The sequence below is a fragment of the Erpetoichthys calabaricus genome, chromosome 14 (assembly GCF_900747795.2).
Source record: "Erpetoichthys calabaricus chromosome 14, fErpCal1.3, whole genome shotgun sequence".
NCBI classification, from domain to species: Eukaryota; Metazoa; Chordata; class Cladistia; order Polypteriformes; family Polypteridae; genus Erpetoichthys; species Erpetoichthys calabaricus.
The window spans coordinates 3,680,895-3,693,021 of NC_041407.2; the positions used below are offsets into that span (position 1 = coordinate 3,680,895).

General features: G+C 46.4%; 1 protein-coding gene and 1 long non-coding RNA gene across 3 annotated transcripts in view; one reads left to right on the forward strand and one right to left on the reverse strand.

The window, feature by feature from the left end:
* LOC127530141 (uncharacterized) overlaps positions 1-6,609 on the forward strand; it is a 56,332-nt gene extending 49,723 nt beyond the window's left edge. The window contains exons 4-5 of one of the 2 annotated variants that reach the window (XR_007936648.1): positions 656-844; positions 2,499-6,609. This is a non-coding gene — a long non-coding RNA (uncharacterized LOC127530141). The remainder of the gene's footprint in view (positions 1-655; positions 845-2,498) is intronic. The other variant, XR_007936647.1, reaches the window with a different exon arrangement.
* The window catches only part of LOC114664410 (protein shisa-6), a 202,627-nt gene that overhangs the window by 34,745 nt on the left and 155,755 nt on the right, over positions 1-12,127 (reverse strand).

A 12,127-nucleotide genomic window follows, 5' to 3' on the forward strand; every position in this document is an offset into this window, starting at 1 on the left:
CACCGTCAGCCAAATGATGATTTATGCAGTCATCACACAAGTGCTGGCATGTCGGTGTAGGGGGCTTGCACGAGGACCGACTCTCACACCGAATCTGCAAACAGTCATCCGCTGCCAGTGGCGCCGCTCGAGTTCAGGGTCACCTCGGGGGTCTCGCTCGTCTCCTTTCTATTGTGTTGTCTACATGTTTCCTTCTTCTCGCTCAGTGAACAGTAAGTGAGGATTGGGACACAATAAAAGCTTCTGGCTCATACTGACATTGGAGCAAACTAACTCTGGGGCCTTCCCTGCCTACCAGCAAGTTCGGTCAAGTGTGGGTCTGGGCTCTGCATCTGGCTGTGCCAACCACAGGTGCCTACCTTCTACTCCCACCCAGGAGTTACACAGCTGTCACATGGGGAGAACTTGAATGTTCTGCGGCGGCTGATCTGAGCTACCATTTGATTACTAAATACCCAGGCGTCATTTTTAGCATTGTTGGGGTCTCACTTGTGTGACCCTGGGAGTAAATCTTGATGTGGCCTGTTGCTAGGTGACTAGGGGATAACATTTGGAGTCCTTTGGAATATTAGTTATGCTTTATTAATTATTTTTGCATATCATGAAATTTATAACTTATTTTGTGTGGTTGTTTTCATGGCTTCCTTGGTGCTAGGCATGTGGTACGTGTGACCGTTCTAACACAGATGTTGGGAACAGGAAAAGGCAAGATAAAGGAGCAGGGGGACCCTCCATTACCCACCAGCACGGACAATCTCGCTCAAATCTCCAAATGGTAATCAGCTGCTCTAACACCACCAAAGGGGAAGACCCCCTCATAAGATGAGCACCAAAGGGGACCCTGGTGAGTTGATAAAACTTGAGTGGTACATCATCACCATCATCATCATACCCACAATTCATTTCTCAGTACACTATGTATTCTGTTTGAACAACATGACATATGCGAGTGTCTCTGAGCACCACCTTCACAAAAAAATTCACACGGCCACAGCAGGTGAGCAGTCTGACCAGCGACAGATGGCATTTCTGGTCCAACCTAACAGGGCAACCACTCCTGCAGTACACCTGTATAAAGGGTCCACTAAAGTTGGTGGGAGACAAGCCTGTTCCCAGTGAGTGTCTGATTAGCTAAACAGCGACGCCAACGTCTTGATGAAACGTTGCTTATGGTCAGCCTCGAGTGACGACAGCATGTGATCTGATGGCCTGCTCGGTCTTTGTAAGTGACGGTTTTGTGGAACATCTCCCACTGGGAAGGTAACGTGTGCCAGGAGGATGTCGGACCAGTAAGGTAGGCACCACCCTTGGGGACTGGCAGGCACTGTTTGGTGAAGTGCCAACAGCAGGACCAGACCATCTTAATTGAGCCACTCTCAAGCACAGTTTAAGTGCTGATCTTCTAATTGTGGTTTAACTAAACTAAGAAAAATCAAAAAGGAGAACAAAGAGCTGAAAAGAAAGAAAGAAAGAAAACGCCACCCACTGCTCAGCTTCAGCAGCCCTTCACGATAAAGAGGACAGCAGCAAATTCAGAAGGTGCACAGTGAGCTCAGACAGTGGTCTCTCCATGACAGCTGGACTCGGTAATTCACCTACACACACACACACACACACACACACGTATCACAGAAAGGAAAAACAGCCCAAGTGCCCGAGGGGAGCGGAGGCCACATAATGACTCTCATTTTAGTAAACAGTTTAATCCAATTTTTTGTGCATTCTGCTTATGCGAATTACATTTACTCAGTTGCAAGTGAGGTGAATTAAAACCGAAAAACTGACATTTATGGGCAGCTGTGATAGGAATGGAATAAAATGGCAATAATTTTGTCTGCCGCTCTGCTCTGTATCGCCACTAGCTGAGCACAACATCTTTGCATTCACGTAATTCCAGCAGCAGGGGGTAAATATCCTGATTCCGAAGGCAGCCACAAACGTCCCCGTGCCAATGGCAGTCACCTGACCTTCCCAGTGTGCAACTCTAGAAAATGAGGACATCCAGCATCCCCTCTCATGATCCAGAGGCACAGAGCTGTGACCGGGCTGACTGACGTTGTCTAATGTGATTGGTTAATTAACAAATTCTAAGGCCTGTTTTACAGTAAATGTCGTTGGGCTGCTGGCGAATCGTCGTGGGCAAAGACGTCAGACGCTGGCTTTATGAAGTTTGGTTAAGAGGAGGGCTCAGTGAGGCGGCGGGCAGGCTGGTACTGCTAAGTTACAGAGACGTTCAACTTTTATGTCATGGTGTGAGCAGACGCCTCGTGCAGCTGTCATGATTCCTTTTCGCTTCCCCTTTGTAGCTGACCTGCTTACATTGTCCATAGCTATGGAGGAATATATTGGTCAAAATTAGATAAATAACTAAATATGCAAAAAAATAAAGTCTAAATCTAAATAACAACAACAATTATATGTGGTCAGAAATAATTAAATGTGTCATGAAATGTTTTTGTTGCATAGTTGTCTGTTTATTTCTTCATTTTTTATTACAGTGAAACATAACATGAATTATGAAAACCGTCAAAGCGGAGAGTGAGCTCCGTGTTCTGATTGGTGAATCGGCAGCAGAGGGGACATGCAACTTCAAACACGTCTGTGAGCCGCAGGATCCCCAAAGCAAGCGAAGTTGAGACTGGGTGGGCCTGTGGCTGACCTGAGTGCAAGGGAACGTCACCCAAAATTACCGCACAAAAAAAGGGGGCTACTTTAATTATGGAGGCCCAATTGGGAGTCTGCATCAGACGTATCTGTCGGCATATAAATGGAGCGCTTGATGGCCAAAGGCTTATGGACCAATCACAACACATAATTTCACTAGTGTGACATCAGCAAACTGAGGAGGAATCTTTGACAGCACAGGAGACAGACGTGGGAAAGAAATAAGACGCCATCATCAGAGTTTGTAAAAAGGTCAAAGCCACCAATTTGAAACAAGAAAACTCCAAAGGACAGGATATCAGAAAAACGTTTAACCCATCGTGTCGATTATCTGTGGGTCATGACCTCTGAGGACACGCCCCCAACACTGCAACTGCACTGTCCGAACACTGAATATCCAAAATGGCGGCGATTGTTAAATTAAAGGATTGTGGCCCTAAATACATCAAAAATGCAGTACAATTAAATGAAAATTAAACATCAGAAATGAATTCAACAACATCAGAAGCCCCCAAAACAAGAGTTGGATCACACAAACTGATTGAATTATGTGATGTGTCTGAAATGAGGGGGACATGGACTGAGTGACCAGGCGAGGAGGTGTGCCTCATGGGCCGTCGGAAGGCCACTTTAGGTCAGTCGCAGTATAAAATGGCGCTACCCACTGACCAGAAACCACGGAACAAGGCAGCGCCGGGACATTCGCTCGTCCATATTTCTGTCTTTATTTTTGTACGTCTTTAAAATGCAAATAATAAGCTGCAGTTCATCTGAAGCCGAGTGTTCATATTGGTTTTACTTTATTGCTTCTTCCCCCACAGTAATGAGCAGCCGCGATATTAAAACCTCGACTTTATGCTGGTAAACGCACAACTGCAGATGCTACGCTTTTTTCCGTTTTCTTTTCTTATTTTGCCTCTTCCAGTCCGTTACATCCAGGAACCGTCCCTGTCAAACAGACCCCTTGTATTTTGACAAAGAATGGATTTTATGCCAGCAGCCGTGCTGTTGGCGTAGAAGATTAATAATACATTGAATCTTTAAGGTCTAGCAGGGAGCAGCGGCTCTTACTGCCGCTGTTTACTTGCACTTCAGCTGGAGCACCGTCGGCTCACGAGGGCTTCTGGGAAGCAATTGACAGCTAACTATTTCAGAGACAGTCAAGAAGATATGAGCATTTGATCAAATGTTATTGCTGTGCCTCAAATTGGAAGTAATGTCATTAGGAGGGCCCATGTGTCTGCAAGCCAGTCAAGTCTACGGTCCCCACAAACTAATGACACAAGACTCTGCTGAGCTCCCTGTGCTGCACACTTCCAAATTAAACTGCCATACAAAAAATAAAACAACTTTGTCCTCAGTGCACACCGAAGGAGGCGACTCCACAGTAAGCAGGGTGCTCTTCTTGTTTGGCCGTAATTGAAAGCAGAGCCTGAACACATTTTTATTGCGGAGGCTTTGACTAAACTGCATGTGGCCCTGGTACAGGGTTTGATCGATGAGTCGATGATTAATGATTTCAAATGTTAAATTACGTAACAGCCAGCTCAACTGTACGGTGGCAAATGAACTTGATTGCTCAGTTAACCCGTTTCGTTTTCTTTATTAATAACAATCATGAGCCACAACAAACTCCTTTCAGCATTACGTTAAGGAAGAACTCTGTTATGAGCCTGGCATCAAGTGCGTAGCACAAGTCAGCAAAATGTGGAATTCTGAACGGCGTTACACCGTCCCACCACCTCCTAGCCAATCAGAAACCACTTTCAGCACTGAGTACAGCATTAGTGTACCATCCACTGAGAGTCAGGACACGAGAAAGAACAAAGTCGAAAAACAAAAGTCAAAAAGCGGAAGGCAAAACGGACCATCGGAACTCGAGGGGCATCAGCATGAATACACAAAAATCCGACAGAGAAAGAGTCCCAGCGTAACGTAGGAAACGATTCAAATCACAGGTACGTCGGAGCAGTCTCGATGAACTTTAAATGGTCGCGCCAAAGACAACATCGCCGTGTCATCCTGATGCATCCAGGAATACGACGTCAAGGAAACGGCCAACATGAAGCCCGCAACAGACCAGCGCCTATGGACAAAAGAAAAAGACAAACAAGACTGAAATGAAAAGCTCCCATCAAATCACGTCCGCCACTGCCAAACACAAAAGGGGTGATGAAGGTGCAGCCAACAGTACCCCTCCACTCTCTGAGACCTAGGTCGAGTTTGGACTCCAGCGAATCACTCACAGTGACTAATGGACGTTATCGTGGGTTTCAAAGGAATACTGGGACACCAAAATCCTTAAAGACGACGGTAACGGGCAATGTCACAGTGAACTCCACATCAATAATTAAAAGGCAGATGGCATCAACTGCTGCCTTCTCTTGGCTGCTGGTGGAAACACATTTGTGAGCAACTGCAGCAGAAATAAAGTGTCCCACCATCTGACACAAGTGAACCAAATTTCACTGACTTCGGCCATAGTGTGAAGTGAAAATCAAGGGGCTCATGGGAAGTTTTGATTGACATGAGGAGGAAACTTCAGACTTGAAAGGCAACAACAAAGCAACTGGATGGATGAAAAAAGACGGAAAGTGGACATTGTGACTGGCGTGGGTGAGGCCATAACTAGAACGGTATGTTTGAGGTTGGACAGCAGCAAGGATTAGCTAAATATCTGCTTGTCACACGAATCACCACCACAGTAGAGACATCCTCATTGGCCAATGAAATGTGTCCGTTGTAATGAGAACTTTAATCAAAAGCTGTGGAGTTTTAAGGGGTCACAGCTGCCCAGCCCTGTGTTCATGTGGACCTCCTAGGTTTAAACAGAACGTTAGAGAGGGACAGGGAGCAGCTTAGAGACGCCTGTCCATCTAAGACCCATTCACAAGTACCCAGCATTGTCACCCACTGTGCCCCCCAAATACTCTTCTGTCCTTTTCAGAATTGATGTCAAAGCCTCAAATATGCCAAGAGCATCACACATAAATCAGACATCCCATTTATTTAATTTCACGGATGCTCCCCCAAATTCAGACCCCCCAAAAGCCCTTCATATTTATTTACTTATTTGGCTGACCCCTTTATCTAAGGCGACTTACAAATATCTAAGATACACTCGGTTCCATTTCCTTTGTTTTTCCAAATGAAGCGACTTGCTCAGGGTCACACAGCGTCAGTTGTGGGATTTGAACCCACAGCCTCAGGATTCTCAGTCCAAAGTCGTCACCACTGTGTCACACTGCCTGCCACTCCTGACTCGGAGTGGGTATCGTCACCATCCTCAATGGCCACTCACAACTAGCAGCAGTTAGCGGCGCACATCGGCCACACGGCAGACTTGGTGATGACGCTGGCCATAAATCGAGGCCAAGAGGGAGACGAGCACAAAACACCAGACACATGAATCGTTCCAAAGAGCAGCAGAATAAAGAGCTTGACGATAAAGCTTGGCCGCACAAAGCCTGATGTGATCCTGATGGCGGGGGGCTGGGGTGGTGGGGGCGCGTGATGATATTCTTAGCAATTCCGAGCAGTTACAGATGAGATATGGGGACAGCAAAAGGAAATAATGAGGCTACAGACCAGACAGATGCATGAATTTGCAAAGCTGACAAAACTGAAATGCCCCGGGAAGAGCGAGGAGTCGGACATTAATGCAGATTGCAGCTGAGGTGACGCCAGGGGGGTCAGAGGCAATCAGAATGGCAAAAGCACCAAGCAGGAGTGAGCCTGAGCACATAAGCACTTGACCCATCAAGGGAGGTCAAGCAGTGAGGTGGTGGCCACCATCAGACAAAGATTAAGGGAACTGGACGTGGACGACTTTAATGGAATGGCACTTAAAGGGGCCAGTGAGCAACTGGGGGGAGTGCATTGTTGTGGAGGGCGCATGGCCAAACGTGAACCGCCTTTATAAGGGAGCTTTGGGGACAACCGAATGGGGACGATGAATGAAATGGAGATGGGTTGAAAAAGAACAATTCATGTGACCAAGAAGAAAGTTTGAGGAGGGGGGGTTTAGAAATGGGCGGGTGAGGTGTTCGTACTGGGAAAGAGGGATTGTGGGAAAAGTAGGAGAATGTTGGTGGTAGGGTGGCTAAGATAAGGGGATTCTGGCTGGTGTAGTGGGTTAGGGTGAATGTACAAGGTGACGAAAAGTAGGAAACTGAGAGGTGGCAGTGTGGGGAGGTGCATTTGGATAATGACAGGGGTTACAGTGACAAGGACAGGGATACAGAGAAAGTTTATAAATGGGCGGCAAAGGAAAGGTAGCTAGAGACGAGAATCAGGACACTGGCAGGGGGTAAGGGTGGTAGAGTGAGTTAGACAATGACAGCTAGCTGGTGAAGTGCATTCAGATACTGGGGTGGGTAGGACAGTGACAAGGTTGATTTGGGGTGACACAGACCCTGTCACGGTAGTGTGAATTGTGATGATGGCCAGGGATATTGGCAGTGGACTGGGTCAGGTAATGATTAACTAGTGACGTGTCAAAGTGAGAAGCGGGTTTTGTGTGCTCATCAGGGGTTCATAGATGCCAGGAGGGTAGCTAGTACGGATAAGAGGAGAGCCCACTAGATATGGAGGGTCTGTTTAGTGTACCCAGGATGATGATGTGGCTGCAAAAATGAACGACAGTCAAGCGTAGGATGAAGATGATCAGCACACACGTATCATGTAAAAGATCAAAACGACAAAGACGTGCAGATGGAGATGAGACCAGACGAGGGGACTGCTTCAAGTACGAAAAGGGTACGGCTGGGCTGAACGCCCCCGAAATCAAATGAAAAAATGGAGGATTTTCAGAAAAATATTTGTAAAAGTGTTGGCCGTTAAAAACATATAAGTGTAGTCATTTGAAGAGCACGGCTTTAATGTTCATTCAGAGGAAGACGTCAGCGTAAAAAGCTCAGCATATTGCAGGCTCCTGGGCTCAAAAATGAGCGCCAATAAATCTTTTTGCATTCTGCACAACACAGTGATTACAACCCTCGAGGTTTAAATATTTCCTTATTAGTTTTTCTCAGTAATTTTCTCCCAATAAGCATGCATTTGATGCAGATGATGAATGTTCTATAAGAACACAGATAATTGTTTTTAAAGCTGATATCTTCAGTTTTCCCAAGATGCAATTTAGACTGAAAAAAAAAAATAAATAAATAAAAATAAACTGATTTGTTTGCGTTTGTGCCGATAAATGTGAACGAGCCCCGGCCCGATGGGCTTTGCTCACAGATGGCCAATTTTCTTGGATGCTGAAATGAGTTCACCAGGGAATGTCAGCTTTGCCTGGATACTGAGAGGCGTGGGCACTGGGATTTAAACGATGGAGGTGGGCGAGGGCTGCTGATCCCACAATGGAATGGCTCAGACCTCAACAGTGCTGCCCCCTGCAGGTCCCATTAATGGCTGGGCTCAGTACTCCTCTGGCAACACAGGCAGGCACTTGGATACACAGAAATGCTGCCGATAAATTCAGTGGTGGCACCAGCATCACTGGTCTGGTGGCTTTGTGGGTACAGTATATGGGTAACAGGGTGTGCCAGATCCTGAAATGCCACGTTCTTGATTTTCTGATGTGGGCAACTCCAACCCTCACCCTGGGGCTCAGCTGCCACTCTTGTCCTTTGTAAATTTCATCCACATTCATTTTCTAACATTTTTAGTTAAAGCATTTTGTTACGCTGTGGAAGGCACTAAATACGCTGAGCCGAATCCAGAATGTGTGGTATGAACACTTTCACCGTTTGTGTTATTTCACGTCTTCACAGTTTAATCCGTGCTTGTGCACAATTAAACCTGCACTCTCATCAAATATTGAGCACATTGTGGCGCCTCACAGGACAGACCCAAACACAAGAAGACCCTTCAAGTGAGCGCTCAGGCCAGCCATTTTTCTGAACCCCCCCACCCCCCCTCTCCATTACAGAGAGACTAAGCGAGTGGGGACTTCAGTTCATCGCAGGCCACGGTTACTCACGCCAGCCCAAAATCCCTGAATAAGCTCCTGAAGACATGGAGGTAAAGCAGAGTCCTGATAAAACGCGAGCACGGGAGAACTTAGCTCAAACGTCTGTGTCATCACGCCGCATTCAACTGGGGTGCTGTGCACTCATAGATGGGGTCCGAGCTCAAGGATTTCAAATCATAACCTGAAAACCTCATCAGAGGCGATGTCACGATTTTTGAGGTTTTTTTTTTGGTCACCATTCTAGTTGTTGTAAAGGCACAGCCATTTGTTTACTTGTTGTCTGGGTTATGACCTGATGGTGGATGTGCAGTCTCCTGAATTCACTTGTCCAAGACGAGACTAAAAGGCAACAAGCCCCCAAAATAAGTGGGAGCTGAACGAAGCTCCAGGGCAGGCCTGCCAGAGCATCAATGGGAAAAAGCCCAGTGACTGGTGATCTCTGTGGGCTCCAGACTGCACAAGATTTGCAACCCAGTGTTAAACATGACAATTTTATTAAATATTAATCTGTCCAACTGAATGTGGGTCTTTAAAATGGAGGGCTACCTACAAGAATGGTTACAATTCCCATACCATTCACCCAAATGACTGGGATGTAAATCCCCCTGATATAACGCTGAAAGTCAACACTAAAAGCTCAAATATCCTTACATTTCATGTCAGTTCCAGTGTGTTTGGGTAGAGAGTCACACTAATGACAGTTGTGTCCCTGTCCAGGTACTTAAATGAAGTATGGAGGCCTAAAGGACGATAGCTGTAGATTTCAGGCTGCCAGTCCACTTGCCAACACCGACTTGCTATGAGACCCTAACTATGAGCGTGAACAGCTGGCCTCTGCTTAGACTCCACCCCTTAGTCCCGCCTTTCAGGCATGTGATGGGAGGAGTCCTTGAAGAACAGGCGGAGCTTAGCTGCAAGTCTTCAGTCTACTGCTGTTGTGAAGGCCTCTCATTTTGAATATTTTTGGAACTTTTTTGGGCTTCTTGTGCCCTTTTGTTTATTTTAAATTTTGTTTTTTGTTTAATGCTTTGGACACTGCAGTTATTTTTTTCTTCCTCTGTTCACCCAGCCACATAGACTTATAGAATTGAAAACAATTCTATATTTAGTGATTCTTCTCTTAATTAGATATCTAACTTATGCAAGTGAGCATTATTTGTTTATTCTTTGTATACTATTTATTCATTATTATCTTAACTAATTTAAATTGCTTTTTTTTCTTTGCTTATAAATTCTTATTTGACATCTTGTAAAACACTGAGCTCATCCTTTAAATGTGTGCCCTTTGAATTACGGACTTGTATAATAAAACGACGCTCATTTCACCAGAATCCCTGACTTTATTCATGGTGGCCCACACTGCACTGCCAGGTGGCTCTGCTCCTCTTATAGGAAGGCCAGCACTAAGGGGCCGCACTGTGTCTGCTTCAAGGGGTTCCTCATAACCTTGGGATGGCACTTCCTGTATAAAGGTGCTTTATAAAGTAAAAGTTTTAAGTGTTCTGTTGCATTATTTGCTTGATGGCACCAACACGGTGTCACGTCCCACTGGACAAGCGCTAGAATGGCATTTCAGATAAGGGGGTGCAACACAGAAAGAGGGACTCAAAGCACCAAAGACGCGATTCTGTCCCGCTGTTGTGTCTGTGGCCCCAGACGCTGCATCCTTACCCTCCATGGCTGTGGCACTCATCTCTCAGCTGTTCTCAGCATGAATGCCCTGAGCGCGAGGGACTCTCTGCCTGCCGAAGCTGCAAACCTCAGAGGGAACATCTGGGAATGCTGCTGCCAGCCTTGTGCTGCAACGCTTCTTGCCTGGCGCGATTCTGGGTTATAATCTTTGACAGCTGTCGAACATTGCCCGGTGTCCTCGGGGATGTGGAGTGTGCTCAGAATGCCAGCAGCAGACACGGTGGATTCTTGAGACGCCCCACTGACCCTTTTTTTTATTTCAGCAGTAAGCAGTAGGAGCTCAGGGGGGCTGCTCAGGAAGTCTGGTGTGTAGCCGCTACCTTGAACTATGCACATGTAAAAATGGAGACAGAGGTACAGTGATTGGCACCGCCTGGCATGTACTCCTAAGGTATGAATCCGGGCCCTGTCACGGTCGCTGCATGTGTAAAGCTGACATGTTTTCCTGGTGTCCATTTGGAATTTTGGATGATGGATTCACTCACCGCCACCTCTGTGACCCGAATCTGGATTAAGTGGCAAGATAAGAGGCAGAAGGAGGTTTAGAAAATACACATCTGCAGTTTAAATTACATGGAAATGTGTCTGCCAACCAGGACAAGGCGCAAAAGCAGGAAAAAGTAACAGGGGCTTCTTTGGGGGTGTAAGGTTTGAGTTGGAAATTTGGGGTGACTGAGCATAGCAGACACCATATAGAGTGGAGCACAGCGGCTCGAAGGGCCTGTCAGATGATCAGCCCGAGATGAATGCAGATTAGGGGGGCCGTGGAGATGGAGAGAAATGACCCCTCTGCAGCCCCCTTGACTTACACGCAAAGTCTGTGCCACTGAAGGAGTGAGTGTACCCATCAGAGTTCACATTGTACAAGTTCAGTGACTACTTTTATTATTATTATTGTTGTTCCTATAGAGAGTGGGCCCAATGAACAGAAGCTGTCCAGACCCTCAGGATCACAATTTCCATTCCTAGTCACCAATTCATTTGTATTTTAGAGAAAATAACTGCTTTGTTTTGTACCTGTAGACCACCTTGAGATGCGGCTTGCTGCATAAAACATGTTGTGTCTGTTTTGGAGTAAAACCAGAAGCATTCATGAACAGATACTGTTGGTCACTTCTGCATTGACAGCCATGCCAGGTCCAGCTCTGGGAGGCTGGCGAGGGTCCCAAGTGGAGTTTCGTAGGACAAGCCTAAAACCTCTTACTCCAGCTGTCATATAAATAAACCCCCCCAAGCCGAGAATACACTGAGGCCATTTCCGCCTCCTTTGTGCGTCCGCAGAGTCCTAATGACGCGCGCTCAATTTGTTGCTTTGTAAATGAAATCCACACAACGGAAGGCTGCCTCCTAAATGGCAGCTTTAATTGACTTTTTGGTAAATATATTAGGCTAACCAAGTGACTAAGGCATTAGCAGAGTAATTAGGATCAGCGGCAGGCCATACATCTTGTATGCCACACTGAGTCAGTGACCCGAGCAGCTGGCAGTGCCCAAGTCCTGCCAGAGTGGGGCAGAATTCCAGTGAAAGTCAAAAAAAAAATGAAATGAATGTGACCGCCATGGATTGATTAGCAAAGCGTGTCACTTAGTGTAGTCATTTGTGAAGTGTGATTAATCAGAATGCCCAGCGTTGAAAATCTGCAGCAGTGAGAGAAAAGGAACTGGAACAACTCGATCCTGCTGCCACTGTGATTTGATTCAGCAGCTTGACGGCTCTCTGGGTGTACGGCAGCGGCGTACCAGGGCAGGTGCCAGGCCCGTCACTCCAGCCATGAGAGACTCTAAAGATGGGCA